Raw genomic sequence first — 21,092 nt, forward strand, 5'->3', positions numbered from 1 at the left:
ACACAGACACAGGGAGGAAAAACTCACACACGGGGGCCTGTCAAAGCATGGGGAACTACGGGAAAATTAATAGGGCAGTGAGGGGCTAGGAGAGGGCTATCATTAAGAGAAATATCTAATGTAGATGACAGGGTGATGTATGGAGCAAGCCACCATGGCCCTTGTATACTATGTAACAAACCTGCACGTTCTGCACATGTACCCCAGAACTTAATGTATAACAAAAAGAAACAAAGTGTTATTTATATCCTTTCTATGCCATGAACAAGAAAATAAAACTGTTAAATTCCAGTCAGAAATTTGCAAATATTATGTCACAAATATCCTGTATAATGACTCTTTCACAGGCAGACATACCCCAGATTTAATAGAACTACCCAGCTACCAAGTTATGGTATGATATGGCCACTGGCAAAGACACTTTTCCAGAAATCTTTCTAAATAAGAGCCTCAGCCCTCTCCACTCAACCTTACTGCATCACCTTCAATCACCTTTAGCTAAAAGTAAGGAAAACAATAATATAAATAAAATAGAATCTTTCTCATTCTCTCAAAGCAATAAAGTTAATGATATATTGCTACTAAAGTTTCTCATTTTCTTTTATATCACAGTTTGACCATAAATGAAACAATGAAAAAAGTTACAGTCTCCTCAAATGTGCCCAATCAGATAAAGAACATTTAATTAATATAACTCAATAGAAGGTTTAAAAATTCTTCCAACCTTTTGCACAGAATCAGAGAGGAGGTAATGAATATTAAACTCAAGCTTGTGTATTTTACAGATTAAGGAACCAATTGAAACTTATAAGAAGACAGCTCTTTCCAATATTATGTAATAAATGGAGGGCAGATCTAAGTGAGAGGGCAAGTGTTCTGCCTCTCACATTGATTCTTTTCAGCTTTCTAAATTTCAAAATTCTGGTAATAGAACATGACCAGTCCATGGGCATTCCAAAACTCATTTGTGTTTGTAAAGATTATCCAGCACTCCCATTCACAGCAGCCAGCATGGATGAATAATTTGAGAAAAAAACTAAATTCAAGTTTCTTCAAGCTTCTGGAAATGTGAAATTCAGGAGATGGAATTTTTAAAGAAAGATTACATTTTGTGACAGAAGGCAAAAAACACTTAACAATCAGACAATGATATTCCATAATCTGAGGAAACAGAAGGAAACTAGCAGTGCATTGAGATGGCAAACAGAAAAAAAAAACACTTCTGGAGTTGCTCAATTGCACAGATACTATTTATGGTTTCCCAAGTGTACTGAATGAAGGTGAAGCAAAGCTGACTCCCACTCAGTGTTGGGATGCACCTTCATACCAAGAGCAGTCAAATGTGGAACAGGCTGCCTTGTGAAGTCAGGAATTCCCTGTAATTGAAGATAACCAGGGAAAGGCTGAGCAATACAGAGGAGATTCTATGTGGTGCTAAAGGCTTTGTGAATATATTCTATGCTTTTCTGTATTCTTTTCAATTTTGAGATTCTGTTATTCCATGGTAGAAGCTTAACACTAAGAGAAAATTTGGGCTGGGATTGGGGAGTTTTCTTGAGTCCCTCAAATTATACTACAGAAATAACTGCCTACATTGTCCTTTCAAATGAATTAAATTCATTAACTCTTTAAGGCTGTACGTACAATATTTTCTGGATGCTAGGGAGAGGGCTGGTAAGGGTTACAGAAGTGAGTTTAACATGGTCCTTGTCATTAGGGAAGTCTGAGTCTCATAAGTTAGTGTTCAGCTACACAATGGAGACTAGTGTGGTTGTTCTATATATATATGATGTTATTAAAGCCACAGTAACTTGCTAAAATAGTATGCATGCCTTAGTAAGTATGAATTTACTATCTTGCTAAGCAAACATTTATAATAATGTTCACTAAATTTACTGAATTGTTTCTGTGGGCTGGACTTTGAAGTAATATATTTTCTATCATTATCAATACTCTATAATAGGTAATATTATTACTCTATTTTACCAGGAGGTTATGTAACTTTTCCTAGATCATCTAGCTAAAAGGCGGTTACAAACATAGGCAGACTGATATCAAATCATATAATGTTTCTGACTGGATTACCTCATCTATCAAGCCAGGGTGAAAATATTTGCCTAACAGTTAAAACAAAATGGTATTTTAAAAAGCACTTTGAAAAATATACAGCACTATAGAAATTAGTTATTGTTATTTTGGCTGATAATAATTTTGCCACCTTAATTCTAGCACTCTCTCTAGATTCTCTTAAATTCAACATCTAACATAAATCCCAAATTGAACAATTTCCGTACCATCTCCATTGCTTCTCCTCTAGTCCAAATGACTATCTTTTCTTTCAAAGAATGCTGAAACAGTCCCCAAACTGACCTCCCTATGCTGCTGTTGTCCCAGTTATAGTGCATTGTAAATCAAATTATGTCTAGCTTCACATTATGTTTAGAGAAAAATCCACATTCCTTGCTATGGCCTAAAAGGCTTCATATTATCTAGTCATCTTTTACATTCTTATCTGCCAGTCTCTTATACCTCATCTCCTACCTTTCTTTTTTGTTCACTGTGTTAAACCACACTCACCTGTTTTTAAACAAACAAACTTTTGCCTCCCAAAGTCTTTGTACTGGCTATACTCTCTGTATACATTCTTTCTAAGATAGTTCCCTTTCCCCCATTTAACGAGTTATTATTTCTGCCTCTGTTTTCTTTTCTTTGTAGCATTGTCTATAGATAATGAGGTCAAGAACTTTGACTTACTCATCACTACATCTCCAACTTCCAAGAGAGCCTACTGTTAACAGTCAAATAATACATTATCAATCAAAGTACAGATAAAAATACTGAAGTCCTGCTTTTCTTTTAAATGAGCTGCCCACCATTCTGCTCACACCCTCATCTTCCAAGTCTTTAATTTGGAGATCAACTCAGGAAACAGCAGATAGTGTGGAGTGAGTGTTGAAACTCAGTCTAGGGATACTGCCTTCATCTTGGAGAGAAACTCTCTCAAAATCAGGTCTAGAAATAGACTTTCAACAGAGCCTTCTCAGGCCTTCTTCACTTTCTGCAAACCTACATTTGATCAGGATTTTTGACAACTAGTTACTTTATGCTCGAACAGCTGCAAGACCCTCTGACCACCCATTTAGAGAGGCTCAAGAGGCTCTTTGAGAGCCCTTGTTTAATGAAGCATATTTTCCTTTTGATTTATTATGACTACCCCAAGTGTCCTGGCTTGAAACAAGGCAATTTTAAGGGATTAGAGTCAGTTACTACATTATAAGTGGTTTCTATCATTTATTTATTTATTTTAAATTTGTATTTTATTTCAATAGGTTTTTGGGAACATGTGGTGTTTGGTTACATGAATAAGTTATTGGATGGTGATTTCTGAGATTTTGGTGCACCCTTCACCCAAGCAGTGTACACTGTATCCAATGGGTAGGCTTTTATCTCTCATCCTGCTCCTACCCTTTCCCCTGAATCCCCAAAGTCCATTGCATCATTCTTATGCATTTGCATCCTCATAACTTAGCTCCCAATTATGAGAAAGAAGATATGATATTTGGTTTTCCATTCCTGAGTTACTTCGCTTAGAATAATAGTCTCCATTATTTTGTTTCTTTTTACGGCTGAGTAATATTCCATTATATATACACCACATTTTATTTATTTACTAATTGATTGATGGGAATTTGGGCTGCTTCCATATTTCTGCAATTCCAAATTGTGCTGCTATAAACATGCATGAACAACTATCATTTTCTTATAATGACTTCCCTTCCTCTGTGTAGATACCTAGTAGTGAGATTGCTGTATCATATGGTAGGTCTACTTCTAGTTCTTTATCCTTAAAGAACTTTATCTTTTATCTCCAGATTGTTTTCCATTATGGTTGTACTAGTTTACATTCCCAAAAACAGTGTAAAAGTGTTCCCTTTTTACCACATCCATGCTAACATCTATTATATTTTTATTTTTTCATTATGCCCATTCTTACAGGAGTGAGATAGTATTGCATTGTGGTTTTGATCTGCATTTCCCTGAAAATTAGTGAGGTTGAGCATTTTTCCTTATGCTCATTGACCATTTGTATATCTTCTTTTGAGAATTGTCTATTCATGTCCTTAGCGCAGATCATTTTTGTTCTTGCTGATTTGTTTGAATTCTTTGTAGATCCTGGATCTTAGTCCTTTGTTGGATGTACAGACTGTGAATATTTTCTCCCTCTGTGGGTTGTCTGTTAACTCTGCTGATTATTTCTTTGGCTTTGAAGAAGCTTTTTAGTTTAATTAAGCCTCATCTATTTATCTTTGTTTTAGTTGCGTTCACTTTTAGGTTCTTGGTCACAAAGTCTTTGTCTAAGCCACTGTCTAGAAGGGTTTTCCAATGTTATCTTCCAAATTTTTTATGATTTCAGGTCTTAGATTTAAGTCTTTGATCCATCTGTAGTTGATTTTTGTATAAGGTGAGAGATGCAGATCCAGTTTTATTCTTCTCAAGTGGCTTGTGAATTATCCCAACATCATTTGTTGAATAGGGTGTCCTTCCCCGCTTTACGATTTTTGTTTGCTTTGTCAAAGATAAATTGACTGTATTTGGTTTTATTTCTGGGTTTTCTATTTTGTTCCATTAATCTGTGTGCCTATTTTTATACCATTACCATGCATTTTTGGTGATTATGCCCTTATAGTATAGTGTTAAGTCAGGTAATGTGATGCCTCCAGATTTGTTCTTTTTGCTTAGTCTTGCTTTGGCTATAGAGGCTGGTTTTGGGCTCTATATAAATTTTAGGATTGTTTTTTGGGTCTGTGAATAATGCTGATAGAATTTTTATGGAAATTGCATTGAATTTGTAGATTGCTTTTGGCAGTATGGTCACTTTCATAATATTGATTCCACCCATCAGTGAACATGGGATGTGCTTCCATTTGTTTGTGTCAGCTATGATTTTTTTTCAGCAGCATTTTGTAACTTTCCTTATAGAGGTCTTTCACCTCTTTAATTAGGTGTAACTAAAATAAAATACCTAGGAATGTATTTTATTTTAGTTTTTGCTATTGTTAAAGGAGTTGAATTTTTCACTTAATTCTCAGCTTGGTCACTGTTGGTGTAGCAGTGCTACTAATTTGTGTGCACTAATTTTGTATCCTGAAACTTTACTGAATTCATTTATCAGTTCTAGGAGCTTTTTAGATGAGTCTTTAGATTTTCTAGGTATACAATTATATCATCAGCAAACAGTGACAGTCTGACTTCCTCTTTACTGATCTGGATGCCCTTTATTTCTTTCTCATGTCTGATTGCTCTGGCTAGGACGTTTGGTGCTTTCCTGAATAGAAATGGTGAAAGTGGGCATCCTTGACTTGTTCCAGTTCTCAGGGAGAATGTTTTCAATTTTTCCCTGTTCAGTACAATGCTAGCTGTGCATTTGTCATGGATGGCTTTTATTACCATAAGGTATGTCCCTTGTATGCTGATTTTTCTGAGGGTTTTAATCATAAAGGGATGCTGGATTTTGTCAAATGCTTTTTGTGTGCCTATTGAGATGATCAGGTGATTTTTGTTTTTAATGCTCTTAATGTGGTGTATCTCATTTACTGACCTGCAGAAGTGTCACCATCCCTGCTTCCCTGGTATGAAATCCACTTGATCATGGAGGATTATCTTTTTGATGTGCTGTTAGATTCAATTAGTGAATACTTTGTTGACGATTTTTGCATCAGTGTTCATCAGGGATATTGGTTTGTAGTTTTCCTTCTTTTCTTTCTTTTTTTTTTTTTCTGTTATGTGCTTCCCTGGTTTTGGTATTAGGGCAATACTGGTTTCATAGAATGATTTAGGAAGCATTTTCTCTTTCTCTATCCCATGGAATAGTGTCAATAGGATTGGTAACAATTCTTATTTGAATGTCTGATAGAATTCATCTGTGAATCCATCTGGTCCTAAACTCTTTTTGGTTGGCAATTTTTTAATTACCATTTCAATCTTGCTACTTGTTATTGGTCTACTCAGAGTTTCTATACCTTCCTGGTTTAATCTAGGGGGATTATATATCTCTAGGAATTTATACATCTCCTCTAGGTTTTCCAGTTTATGCACATAAAGATGTGCATAGTAGCCTTTAACAATCTTTTGTATTTCTTCAGCATCAGTAGTAGTATCTCCTGTTTCACTTCTACTTGAACTTTTTTGGATCTTCTTTCTTTTTTTTTTGTTAATCTTGCTAGGTCTATCAACTTCATTATCTTTTCAAAGAACCAGTTTTTTATTTCATTCATCTTTTATATTTTTTGTTTGTTTCACTTTCATTTAGTTCTACTCTGATCTTTATCATTTCTTTTCTTCTTCTGGCTTTGGGTTTGGATTTTTCTTACTCCAGTTCTGTGAGGTGTGACTTTAGAAAGTCTACTGTGCACTTTCAGACATTTATTGCTATGAATATTCCTTTTAGCTCTGCTTTTGCTGTATCCCAGAGGTTTTGATAGGTTGTCACTATTATCTTTCAGTTCAAAGAATTTTTAAAATTTCCATCTTGATTTCATGGTTGACTCAATGATCATGCAGGAGCAGGTTACTTATCCAATTTTATTGCATTGTGGTTCGAGAGAGTCTTTGATATAATTTTGATTTTCTTAAATTTACTGAGGTTTTTCCCCCCATCATATGGTCCATCTTAAAGAATGTTCCATATGCTGATTAATAGAATGTATATTTGGCATTTGTTGGGTAGAATGCTCTGTAAATATCTATTAAGCCCATTTGCTTCTTCGTTGACTTTCTGTCTCGATCTATCTAGTGCTGTCAGTGGAGTATTAATGTCCCCCACTATTACAGTGTTGCCATCTATCTCATTTCTTAGGTCTAGTAGTAATTGTTTTATAAATTTGCTAGTTCTAGTGTTAGGTGCATATATATTTAGGATTGTGATATTTTCCCATTGGACTGGTCCTTTTATCATTACATAATGTTCCTCTTTAACTACTGTTGTATTAAAGTTTGTTTTGTCTGATATAAGAATAGCTACTCCTGCTGACATTTGGTGTCCATTTAGATGGAATATCTTTTTCCAATCCTTTACCTGAGATTTATATGAGTCCTTATGTGTTAGGTGACTCTCCTGAAGACAGTGGAAACTTGGTTCATGAATTCTTATTCGTTTTGCCATTTTGTGTCTTTTAAGTGAGGCATTTAGGCCATTTACATTCAACATTAGGATTGAGATGTGAGGTACTATTCATCATGTTACTTGTTGCCTAAATACCTTGTTTTTTCTTTTCATTGTGTTATTATTGTATAGGCCCTATGAGATTTATGCTTTAAGGAGGTTCTATTTTGGTGTATTTTGAGGGTTTCATTCAAGATTTAGAGCTTCTTTTAGCAGTTATTATAGTGCTGTCTTGGTAGTGGTTAATTGGTGAATTATCTGAGCATTTGTTTATCTGGAAGACTATATCTTTCCTTCATTTATGAAGCTTAGTTACACTGGATACAAAATTCTTGGCTAATAATTGTTTTGTTTAAGGAGACTAAAAAATAGGACCCCAATTCCCTCTAGCTTGTAGGGTTTCTGCTGAGAAATCTGCTGTTAATCTGATAGGTTTTCCTTTGTAGTTTACCTGATGTTTTTGCCTCATAGCTCTTAAGATTCTTTCCTTCATCTTGATTTTAGATAACCTGACGACTATGTGCCTAGGTGATGATGTTTTTGCAACAAATATCCCAGGTGTTTTTTGAGTTTCTTTTATTTGGATGTCTAGATCTCTAGCAAGCCTGGGGAAGGTCCTTGATTATTCCCTCAAAACTTCCTTGATTATTCCCTCAAATACATAATATAAAAAAAATTTCCTTGATTATTCCCTCAATATAATAATTCCAAACTTTTCAATTTCTCTTCTTCCTTAGGAGTGCCAATTATTCTTAGGTTTGGATGCTTAACATAGTCTCAAACTTCTTGGAGGCTTTGTTAATTTTTAAAAAATTTTTTCTTTGTCTTTGATGGTTTGGATTAATTAATTCAAAAGCCTTGTGTTCAAGCTTAGAAGTTTTTCTTCAGCTGATTTGATTTTCAGTGTATTCTTCACTTCTCTAAGTTTGCCCTTGCTTTCCAGAAGTTGTGATTGCTTTTATTTATGTTATTTATTTCACTGAAGAATTTTCCTTTCATATCCTGTAGCATATTTTTGATTTAAGTTGGAGTTCACCTTTCTCTGGTGCCTCCTTGATTAGCTTAATAATCGACCTTCTGAATTCTTTTTCTGGCAATTCAGAGATTTCATCTTGCTTTGGATCCATTGCTGGTGAGATGGTGTGATCTTTTCGGGGTATAAAAAAACTTTGTTCTGTCATATTACCAGAATTGTTTTTCTCATTCCTTCTCATTTGTGTCAACTATGTCAGGAAAATCTGGGACTCATGGCATGCTATTCAGATTCTTTTGTCCCTTAGGGTGTTCCCTTAATGTGATGTTAACCCCTTCTCTTATGGATGGGGCTTCCCAAGAGTCGTACTGCAATAATTTTTTTTCTCTTCTGGGTCTAGTCACCAAGCAGAACTACAGGGCTACAGGCTGATAACAGGAAGTATCTGCAAAAAGTCCTGTGATGTGAGCAATCTTCATGTCTTTTAGCTGTGGATACCAGCACCTACTCTAGTGGAGGCAGCAGGGGAGTAAAGTGGACTCTGTGAGGATACGTGGTTGTATTTTTGTTTATCAGGCTGGTTTTGTGTTTGTTGGACTCCAGCCAGGTGTTTGCACTCCTGTGATAAAGAAGAAATGATCTTGAGCCGGATCCTAGACCTACCCTTGTAGCTTATTAGATGTATGACTTTGTGCTAGTCACTTTCTCTTTCTCAGTCTCAATTTCTTTGTCTATATAATCAGGCATTTGGGCTAGATGAATGTTAAGGCTATTTCTAGTTCAAACACTAAATGAGAATAGCTCCTTGAAGGCAGAGACTACTTATTCTTTATTCATCTTTGCATTTTCACTGCCTGGTAGGTAGCATGTAATAAGTATTTATTTACTGTGCATTTGAACTAAACATAACTATAGAACTGTACAGCAGAGAGAATAGAAAAGAAGCACCATCTGAACATAAATTAGGGAGATAGAATCAATAAAACTTGGTGACACATTGGTAAGAGAGTGAGGAACGACACTGACCTCACTGAAATGAAATAGATATCAGCTGACCAGAATCCAGCAAGATGAACCATCAGTGACTAAATAACTGTTAATATATCCTTAGAAAAATAAGCTTAAAGAATTTGGGCTATTTATTATGAAGAAAAGAATTCTCAGGGGGAAATGGATCAGCTGCCACAGGTTCGTCATTTAAAAAACAGCTTAAAGCTTGGATTAAAAGCATTAAAGACTATTTCATGTCACTTTGGAATATCCCAATTTTTGTGATGTTACAGGGATACATATGTTGAAGTTATGGGCTTTGACTATATTGATTCTAAGAGAGGAGCACATAATGTGACTTAGAACTGTGAAAGACCTAATAATGTGATCACTATAATTTCTGAACTTAAGTGTGTGACAGTTTGCTGAAGAAGTGTTGTGCTGTTTTCATGTCAAGGACATCTGGGACATATAACTATCAAGATCCCCAAGATATTGTGGAGGTTTATGGCAATAAGGTTTCCTGAAATGGACTATTCTGATACCTGTGAAAAATAAAGAATAGGGAGATCATCTATTCCAATCATATCACTTGACTAATAAGGAAATGGGGAAAGTTGTCCAACATTATACATTGAGTTAATGGCAGAGCTGCTATTGAATAAATCAAAAAGAAAAGGAAACTAATGTTCTTTGAACTTCTATGGGTCAGGACCTTTAAATGTATTATATCAATTAATGCAATATGCATAGAACACAGGTATAATAGCTTCATTTTATAGATGGAAAAATAGACGTAGTTATTGCCTGCCCAAGGTTATATTAAGTTTCAGAGTCAGGATTTTACCCCAAGTTGACTTGACTCCAGCCCATGCTTGACACTGCAATCTTCCCATTACTATAGAAAACATATATACTCTGGTTTTCCAGAAACAGCCCTAGTTTATGCAAGTTATTCTGGAATAATTTTCAATAGTACCCTTTCACCTAAAAATTTCATGTTTGGGAGACAAATTATATGACCAACCTACTTTTTACTATGGATGTAAATGTAAAGCACTGCTCATTGTCTTTCAAAGAAAATTTGGGGACCCAGCAGCTTACTCCCCATGAAGTTTCCTTGTATTACCCATGGATCTTCAGAGAAAATTGGGTCTCTTTCAAGATGAAAAGGATATTTCTTCTCATCTGCTACTTTCTGAGGCTTTGTCTCACATACAGGTTAAAGGTTATCAGTAAAGAAAGACATTGTTAGAAAAGGAGATGGGGAGTAATTAAGATAGGAAAGGAATTCTGTCTAACCTAATTCTGAGATAATATGTAACTCACAAGCAAGGGGAGAGCCACATATCAATTTAAAGAGCACTGGCTCAGAAAACTCTGGGAAGATTAATGTTGACATTGAATCAAATCCTCACTTCAACTGAGTGTCCTAAGAATATAAATAGCATCTGAATAACACCACATTTACAAAGTAGTTTCATTTGTTCATACATTCATCCTATTCTGCATTGAGCCTAAGCTAAATATCACAACCTTCTGGGGGCAGAAGCTGTGGGTTGGTCTTATTTCCAGCAGTATCTGGCACAGTGACTGCTGCCTAATAGGTCCACAATAAACAAATGTTGATTAATTTTGGCGAATACAAAGATGACTGAGAGACAGTTTAAAGCATTTACTATGTAATAGAAGAGAAAGGCAAACAAAATCAAAGAATATAATGTCCTTCCTGAGTATATAACAGAGGAAAACTATGGAACTCTGCAAAACTGAGAAGGCAACTAAGACAGCATAGAAAGCTCTTAGTCAGGGCTAGGTGCATTGGTTCATGCCTGTAATCCCAGCACTTTGGGAGGCCAATTGAGACCAACCTAGCCAACATGGTGAAACCCTGTCTCTACTAAAGATACACAATTTAGCTAAGTGTGGTGGCATGTGGGCTATGCAATTAGAGAGTATGACTAAACTGATGCTTGCACCACATCCCCACACAATAACTATCACCCTCTACTCCTCTCCTGTTACCTAGCTCAAGATCAGGTATTGGACAGGATTCTACTATGGTGTTTTGAATGAACAAACAAATAAATGAATAACAAGTAACATGCACTTCCCTCACAAAGAACACTGGCATTTTAAGACCAGCCTTCGATGCCTCAAACAAACAAAATAGAATGTCAGGCTCTGGGTCAGGTAGATACACTGTGGAGTTACTTTGAGAAAATGTAATCCCTGTCACTTCATATAGGGAAATAATAATTTCCCAACCCTGATTGTACTCCCTACCCCACCCCTACATACACACACACACACACAAACACACTCACATTCACACAGAAATGTAGGCTGATTCTGGGTACTATGGATCATTCTCACTGGATTCCTATACTTCCTATAGTACGTGACCTTAAGTAGGTCACTTTTCCTCTTACAGCCTGTGTCCTCATTTGTAAAACTGTCAGCATAAGAGCTGCCTTACCTACCCTGCAAGACTACTGTGAGGTACACATGAGATAAGGAACATTAAAGTGCTATAGGATCTGTCCTCTCCCTATCTCCTCCATATCAACAAATGTGACCATCATTTATATATCTTCAGTGCCTTATGCATAGAAATTGCTCCTTGACTTTTTGTCAAGTGAATGAAAACATAACAGTGTTATTCTAGGCTCTCAGGAAGAGACAAAAGGAACTCAATAGCCCAATGTAGGTATTACTGCCACTCCTAGGAAGCACTTAGCTAAAAAATGAAAGGGAATGGAGTCCACAAATGAAAGGGAAAAAACCACAAAGAGGTGGTTTGGTAATAAATCACACATTTGCATAAGCTGTGAATCATTCCATATAATTAGAACAAATAGTTTACCTTAAAATCAAAGCTCTGACATCTGTGAAAGTCTGATGTTTATTTCCCTCAAAACACCAAGTTATACTGAGAAGATAACAAATGATCTTTCTCTGAGGAGAAAAGGTTGAAGGAAGTGTCTTGAGGGACAAAAACTGCTAAATCAAATGGTTTAGACGAAAGCAAAAGTCTTGAGATGATTCCCAATGACTCATTTTATCGCTTCAGAACTATATACCTGGGCTTGGCAAGGCACATGGTAGAGTAGCATTTTGTGCCTTAGAATGGAATTTCACATCAGTCCCACGTTAATATATCTGAATCATTTCAACTCCTTGATGAATAGTGGCTTTCCAGTGATCTGGTTGTTTACCTATATGATAACATTCTAAAACTTCCTCAAGGATTTGGCTTTCATTAGTGTCAATTCAGGACTCATCCTTTCCAGTCTATATTCGTGAAAATAATTTTATAAAATGTGGGTTCCCCCAAAATAAGCCACAACCATTCATAGGAGGTACAGAAAAGAGAAAGTGTCTAAAGGAGCATCTTTTTCACAGGAATCAAGATTCGACTGAAACTCACAAGTCAAAGAACAGAACAGAGAATAAAATCCAGCAGATCAAAATGCAGCCTCATCACTTTTATCTCTTGTCAGGTTTTGTTAACCAGAATCAGAGGGAAAATCGACAGAGGCAATGAGTGGGCCTCTCTCTAAAAAGGCTCTTCCATCTGGTACAATCCCGAAACCATCAGCCCTGTAATTAAAATGCAATTGCCATCCCTTGCCACAATCCCAAGATGGCCATTTTATCTGCATGAGATATAGAGGGGAAAGCACCATTTTTTTGCACTTTTCTGGCTCCATTAAGTTTATTCTCCTTCTATTAATTAATCTAACTACACTAGAGGCTCCTTCTTACTCTGCAAACGAGGGTGGCACAAACCACACATGAGATGTCGGAAGCAGCATGAATTTTTAAAACTAGGTTCCTATCCTCATTACAGAAAGACTTAATTACTTCTGACTAAATCTGTAATTAAAATATGTCACTGGAGCAGATTCACCTGTATGTGTAGGTGTTGGCACACATACCCCTGTGATGGGCAAAGATGAATCACCCAGAGATAGTGTGCAGAGAAGGAAATTTTACTAGATGGCAAGATAATTCTCAAAGACAAGTTCAAAATTAAAGTCAGAGAAAAAATCAAATGACACACAGGAGTAATCTCATTAAATCTTAAGAAAATTATATCACGCCCAATTGCCAATCATGACAAAAAAAAAAAGGATGTGCTGGGGTGGAAGAAACTAAGGTATGAGATTACAGGAAATTGGGGTTAAATTGGGAAGGCAGCAAAAAGTAAAAGTCAACCATGACTTCATGTACCATGAAGCTGAGTCAAGGTTGTAGTTAGAAAGACAGTGTGAGCCAGTTAGAAAGTGTGAGTAGTTAGAAAGAGAACATGAGCCAGAAATAAAACTATAAACAGTACGCAAGCTTAGGTATCTGCTTTACGTGTTGTTTAGAATGTGTTATGTGGTTAGACATAAAGGATCATCAAATGAATTATTTCACCCTGGAGTACTGTAAGAAAAAATACTACTGAGTTGTCAGATAGCAAAGGTTCAATATTTGTTCTCGTATATGTAATTTGTCTCTAGCTTGGGCAAGTCCCTTCCTCTTTAGGCCTGTTTCCCCATCTGTAAAACAGTGGCAGTAATACCTATCTCATGCACTGAACCACTGTGTACATCTGTACAACCATGAGGGCACCAACCATGTCAACTGTGAGCAATGCAGGATTACTGTGTAATCTATGGCCTGAGAAGGGAAGGGTTTTTACTGCACTGGAAAAGTCTATGTAAGTACATTATACTTTTAAGTTTGCATGACATTAAGCCATATACTGTTATTTGTTCTGAGTCTCCTTATGTTTAAAATTAACGTGTTGGGCTTCATGATTTCTTAAGGTGTTGTTCAATTCTAGTATTTAAAAGTATTACAGTTTATTCAGACTTTATTCATTCACACATTCAACCAAAATTCAAGTAGGACCTAAAAGACAAGTGCAGACAATTAAAAAATGGTTGAAATATGTTCCTTTCCCTTAAAAATTCCCAGTTGTGTGGACTTTATGCTAACTATATAGTCCTTCTAGCTAGGACATTTGGTGCTTTTTAATTGTATTTTCTTAGGCCCTGATATTCAAGCACAATTATCAAATGATAACACTATAAAACATTAAGCTAATAAGAAGAAGCAGTTGCAAAGTTTAAATGACATTTAAAATTAGGCAAAGTTTTATCTTTAGATGAATAAAATTACAGTTGATCCTTCAACAACACAGGCTTGAAATGCATGGGTTCACTTACACACAGACTGTTTTCAACCAAATGCAGATGTGGTGACTTGAATATGTGAGGATTTTGGTACACATAGGGTCCTGGAACCAATCCTTCAAATATGGTAAGAAAATAACAGTACCTGGAATGTTTTTGGATTATTTTAATAGAAAATACTGGTCTGGAATTCAGATAGACTGAACTCTAGTCCTGGATTAACTACTTACTAGTCACTTGAGAGTTTAAGTCATTTGGCCTCTCAGATATCAGCTCCCAGATTTGGATCATAACCCTGAAGGATACAGTCCCAAATGCCATAACCCTGAATGTTGAAATCCTGAAAGATCAAAGTCCCCCCAAATAAAAATCCCTAAAGTCTAAAATCCCTAACATCTAAAATCTTGAAAATCACAATCACAGGATAATTTACCTCATGTTAGGCCAACTCTTATGGATTATCCCTATGCAAATGCCTATAATCTATTGCTGTAATACACATTCTCATATGTCAATTTTTCTTTGTCGTTTGTTTCATTTTCCTCACTATTTGCAAATTTCATCATCATTTTTTACAATTCACTATGCTATATATTTCATCTTCATATCATTTCCAATACTGAAGGAATAATCGTGTAGAAACTTTTAGAATTCTAATTTGCTTTATGCATTTTTTGCAAATTTGACTCCATGAAAGTACATTATCACAATACTGACTGTGTATGTAAGCATTGTGTGTGTATATACAAATGTTGAAATTTCCTCAATAAATGAAGAAATGCCTTTTTTGTACATGTACATTTTTGAAAGATAAAATTTCTCAAGATCTCAGCTCTTTGGATGACTGCATTTGCAGTGGTGAGCTATTGTAGTTTTTGATCTATCTAATCAAAGACAGGTTGTTTGTCATGGTATCTCAGATGACCATATAATAAGACTGGGTACACACAATTACCAACCACAGTGATATGTGTTTATACATTTCCCTTCTCAACTATTTCTTTATAAATATAATTCATACCATTACAACCATGTGACTGTTGTTAATGTACCTGAGTGTTTATGCTTTCAAAAATACATATGTTATTATTGCCTATTTTATTGTTAAGATGTGCTATGAAATGTTCTGTTATGTTTTTATATGTTTCTCATACAATTGTTCTTTAAAATGTAGGGAAATATCTTTTAAAATTTTTCTAATTATTTTTTTCCAGGATTATATATCAATCTTTTGAGATTTCAACATTTGGGAGTATGGTGTTTAGGACTGTGTCTTTCAGGATTATGATCAGCTCCTTCAGCCTCCTTCTAGTGAAGTAAGAGATTGGGCCAACCAAGAAGGTCTCTGAGCTTAAAGCTTTAGGGATTTATATTTTAGTTAGTGCATTATCCAATTATTTAAAATAATTTCACTGTGAATACATACACTTTGGTATAATGGCATATTTTACCAAATACAAGTGTTGGTAGACACTTGTACCAAAGATGACCAAATTCTTTCTGACATCTCATAAGGCACCCCTAAATACCATAAATAGTTGATGGCTCTTGCTAAACCAGGTAAAGTTTGTAAAATGAAATTTGCAGAAAGTTAATATTATCATCAAACCAGTTCTTTCAAATTCCTTCATAATATTTTTGATTTAAGCTGCTGCTAAGAAGCTGAACTCACTGATTTACATTTTGCTGTGTGTTTTCACCTCCATTCACTGCTTTCTTACTAAATAAATCTTTGCATCCATTTTATCTTTTAATTTCATCTTCAGTTAAGTAGATTGGCTGACGCATAGCGTAAAGTCTACGTATAAGGGAGGAATACGAAACAGGACTGAATACAGAATCCTAACTCTGACACTTACTAGTAGTGTGTCCTTGGGTAAATGATTCGATATCCCCTAGTCTCAGTCTGTCTATCTGTAAAATGAGAATAATAATAGTCACTCCACAGAATTATTTTAAAAGTTAAAAGTTATATACAGAGAACTTCTAGTACAATGTCTAAAATGTAGCAGGTATTCTAATGTATTTTCTTCTCACTGTAACCCACCGATCACATCCTCCATAGATGAAACATTTTTCCAGGAGAGATAATTTGCTTAACCAGAAAATTCTGTTCTAAATATAATAGTATTAAAACAATATCTATATCAAATGTATACTACAGATTTCTTAAAATAATATGTCAGATTATACCTACTCCATACATTAATCAAGAAGACTTAGAAATTCCAGGCAATTCTACCCTTGTAAAATACTCATAGAAGATATCCAGTATTTGAAGGAAAGAATAGAAGAAACTAATTTACTATCCATTTCTCCAGATCTTTGACCTCTAAACAGTAACATAGATACCAAAACATAATATGCATAGGTTTTATTAGCTTAACTACTATTAGAAGTATCATTACCAAATAGATTATGTGTTAGGAGGTCGAAGTGGACTCCGGAGGCAGAGCTAGACCACCAGACCAAATTGAGGACTAGCTGAAACAGGGATTGGGTGGAAGTAGCTTTCCATAAGACATGCCCAACAGTGTGCCATGTCAGTTTACCATTGCCATGGCAACACCCAGAAGTTATTGCCCCTTTCCATGGCAACAATCTGATGACCTGGATGTTCTCACCCTATTTCAATAAATTACTGCATAATCTGTCCCATAATTTGGCATACAATTAAAAGTGGGTATAAATATGACTGCAGATGTGCCTTTGAGCTGCTACTCTAGGCACACTACTTATGGGGCAGCCTTGCTCTGCAAGGAGCAATACCTTTGTTGCTGCCAATATACACAGCTACTTCAATAAAAGTTGCTGTCTAACACTACCAGATCAGCCTTAAATTCCTTCCTGGGCAAAGCCAAAAACCTTCTTCAGCTAACCTCCAATTTGGGGGTTTGCCTGCCCTGCCTTTGGCATAAGAAATGCTCACCTATAAGAAACAATCTAATATCTTTGAAAAATCTCAGCTTAAAGATATCCACAATGAATTTAACCAACTCTTTACAAGGAATACATACAACAATCTCTCCTAAAATGTAGGGCTAGGGAAAACTTTCCAGTCAACAGATATGCTTCCTTTTATGAAACAAGCAACAATATAAGTCATTGTGTTATTTTAGCTTTCATATCAAGGAAGCTTAAAGGTATTTTATTTATTTAAATAAAAAGTGTTTTATTTAAATACTAGATTTTTGTCCTGATGAACACCTCCACAATGCAATTTGCAAGGCATTCAGAATCTTTCAAAAAAATTTTTTTTGTTTTCAGTCTTAACTTCTCAAATATTCGGGAGACTGCTTCTAGAAAGATAGAGTACATGTATGTTTCCGTAATTCTCTTGCAGCATAAAACTAAAAGTCTTAGACCTTATACACAACAACAAACATAGTAAGACTCTTTTATTTATTTTTTTTTTTTGAGATGGAGTTTCGCTCTTGTTACCCAGGCTGGAGTGCAATGGCGCGATCTCGGCTCACCGCCACTTCCGCCTCCTGGGTTCAGGCAATTCTCCTGCCTCAGCCTCCTGAGTAGCTGGTATTACAGGCATGCGCCACCATGCCCAGCTAATTTTTTGTGTTTTTAGTAGAGACAGGGTTTCACCATGTTGACCAGGATGGTCTCGATCTGTTGACCTCATGATCCACCCGCCTTGGCGCCCCAAAGTGCTGGGATTACAGGCTTGAGCCACCGCGCCTGGCCAGTAAGACTCTTAAAGACAGAGGGAAGCAGCAGACAAACTAGAGACCTTGAGACCCAGAGAATAACATTGCAGTCAGTTCCATGGGTTTTTCTTTTGCCTCAAAGATGCAAGAATGGATACTACAGAAGCCAAAACCCCTGAAATGCCACTAGGTACAAAAAAATGAAAGCCAAAGAAAGTCTGTTCTCTAGACAAACGACCAGGAAAGAGACAGCCCAACAAGACAAGAAACTTAGAGAAGAAAATTTCTACTATAGTCAAACACAACAGGAAAAACCAGTGGCCCCATTCCACTCATAGCAACACAAACTAGTGAGTTGTCTAGACTTTCACCCTCTCCATACTGTAACAAGGTGTCCCAACTCCACTACCAGAGTGGTATCAGAAATGGCTAAGTAAGAAGCTGAGACCTTCATTCCTCCTGGGAAGTAATAAGCCTCTCCCTACACTACTATAGTGTCAGTAGAGGAAATGCGTGGTACCAGAACTTCTCACCCCAGAAAAAATGAGGATCCCTTCCTTGCTTGTATAGTGTCAAAATAGCCCTGTGGAAAAACATAATTTTTACCACAGCCCAGAACCCTGCCCAGCAGTAACAAGGAAGCATTTCTTCTGTTGCAGCTGTCAGTGGAGAACACACAGTTCTACTCCAACCTGGCAATAAAGTGGCAGCATCCTCCTTTCAGAGTCTTTATTGCTGCAGAAGTTAATCAAGACAGATTGCTTAATTCTTATATGGAGTCTCATAATCTAATATACAAAATGACTGTTTCACTAGAAAACCACATATACCAAGAACTAGGAATATCTTAAATGAAATGAGAAAAAAATGTAATTAGTAGATATGAACACATATATGACAGATATTTAGAACAATCTGACAAAGATTTTAAAGTAGCCATCATAAAAATGTTTTGTTGAGCAGTTATAAACATGCTTGAAACAAAAAATAAAGAATCCCCCCAGGAAAATTAAGTCTCAGAACATAATATGTAAAAAGAGACAGCTTCTGTAGAAAACAGTATTGTGGTTTCTCAAAAAATTAAAATTAAAGACCACATTACCCAGCAATTCCACTTCTGACTATATACTGAAAATAATTCAAAGTTGAGTCCTGAAGAATATGTGTTTTGCTTTTTTTTGTTTAGTTTTTGAATTATTATTTTCATTAATTTTATATTAGATTCAGGGGTACATGTGCAAGTTTGTTACATGGGTATATTGTGTGATGCACAGTATTAAGTTTCTAATGATTCTGTCATTCAAGTAGTGAAAATGGTACCAACTGGTAGTTTTTCAGCCAATGCCTCACTCTTTCCTCCCTCATTTTGGAATCCCCAATGTTTACTGTTTCCATCTTTGTGTCCATATGTACGCTATGTTTTACTACCATTTATAAATGAGAACATATGGTATTTGGTTTTCTGTTCCTGCATTAATTTGCTTAGAATAGTGGCCTCCAGTTGCATCCATGTTGCTGCAAAGAACATTATGTCCTCCTTTTTATGGCTGCATACTATTTCATGTTGTAGATGTATCTTATTTTCTTTATCTGATCCACTGTTGATGGCCATCTAGGTTGATTTCATGTCATTGCTATGGAGAATAGTGCTGAGATAATCATACAAGTGAATATTTTTTTTTAGTAAAATGATTTATTTTCCTTTTAGTGTATACCCAGTAATGAGATTCCTAAGTTGAATGATAGCTCTGATTTATTTGAGAAATCTCCAAACTGCTTCCCACAGTGGCTGAGCTAATTTACATTTATGCCACCAGTGCATAAGTGTTCCCTTTTCTCCACAACCTCACCAATATCTGTTATGTTTTGACTTTTTAATAGCAGCCATTCGATGCTCACGATTCAAGATGGCCGACCACTAACAGCTCAGGATTGTAGCTCCCAGTGAAAGCTCAGAGAACGAGACGACGCCACATCTTTAGACAAATTTTCATCACTCACCGATTAGCCGATTCCCAGTGGAGGAGCCCCACGGGTCGCCAGCGTGACTCTTGTGGCCGCCGCAGCGGTTTTGCTGGCGTCTCGGTGCAGCAGCTCTTCACGCAGAGCCAACGGGACTGCTTCCCCTACTGACCAGAGTTTGGAGCTCGGGGAAGTCAGAGCTTCTTGTTGCGGACTCGAGAGGGAAGCCAGACCAGAGATTCCCGGGCAGAAGAGCACCATCAGTCTTACTGCTGCTATTTAGGCTGCCACAGTGGGTGGCTCGGATCCCAGCACTGGGAATCAGTAAGTCGGACGTTGACTCAGAAAACTAATTAGAAAGGCGGTTCATCTATAATGAAGGGAAAAAAACAGCCTAAGAAGACCGAGTATACTCAAAATCAGAACCCATCAGCAACGGAACAAGCCCTGATGGAAAAGGACTCATCAGTAACGGAACAAGCCCTGATGGAAAAGGACTGTGTTCCATTATCTGAAGTAGGCTTTAAAAGGTGGATGATAAGAAACTTCTGGGAATTAAAGGAACTTGTTCTAACCCAATGTAAAGAAACTAAGAACTTGGAAAAAAGGTTCGATGAAATGTTGAAAAGAATAGACAATATAGAGAGGAATACAAATGAACTTATGGAGTTGAAAAATACAACACGAGAACTGAGTGAAATATGTACAAGCTTAAACAGCCGAATGGATCAAGCAGAAGAAAGGGTATTAGAGGTCGAAGACCAACTTAATGAAACAAAACGACAAGACAAGAATAGAGAAAAAAGGATAAAAAGGAATGAGCAAAGTCTCCAAGAAATATGGGACTATGTGAAAAGACCTAATATACGCTTGATTTGTGTACCTGAATGTGACGGAGAGAATGAAGTCAAGCTGGAAAATACTCTCCAGGACATTATCCAGGAAAATTTTCCTAATTTAGCAAAGCAGAACACTATTCAACCCCAGGCAATACAGAGAACACCACAAAGATATTCCTCAAGAAGACCAACCCCAAGGCACATAATCGTTAGATTCACCAAGATCGAAACGAAGGAGAAAATATTAAGGGCAGCCAGAGGGAAAGATCAAGTTACCCATAAAGGTAAGCCTATTAGGCTTACAGCAGATCTCTC

The 21,092-nt window shown here is 36.3% G+C and overlaps 1 protein-coding gene and 1 pseudogene across 21 annotated transcripts in view; both read right to left on the reverse strand.

Annotated features, from left to right (window-relative positions):
* The window catches only part of LOC144576992 (peptidyl-prolyl cis-trans isomerase A pseudogene), an 81,518-nt pseudogene extending 61,400 nt beyond the window's left edge, over positions 1 to 20,118 (reverse strand). Inside the window, exon 1 of the transcript XR_013520040.1 lies at positions 1 to 20,118. This exon is cut by the window's left edge and continues 61,400 nt beyond it. The product of XR_013520040.1 is annotated as a peptidyl-prolyl cis-trans isomerase A pseudogene (transcript).
* LOC100393071 (BEN domain-containing protein 5) overlaps positions 1 to 21,092 on the reverse strand; it is a 1,596,666-nt gene that overhangs the window by 1,039,520 nt on the left and 536,054 nt on the right. The gene's annotated exons all lie outside the window — the stretch shown is intronic.

This window comes from Callithrix jacchus, chromosome 7 (genome assembly GCF_049354715.1).
Source record: "Callithrix jacchus isolate 240 chromosome 7, calJac240_pri, whole genome shotgun sequence".
Classification (NCBI taxonomy): Eukaryota; Metazoa; Chordata; class Mammalia; order Primates; family Cebidae; genus Callithrix; species Callithrix jacchus.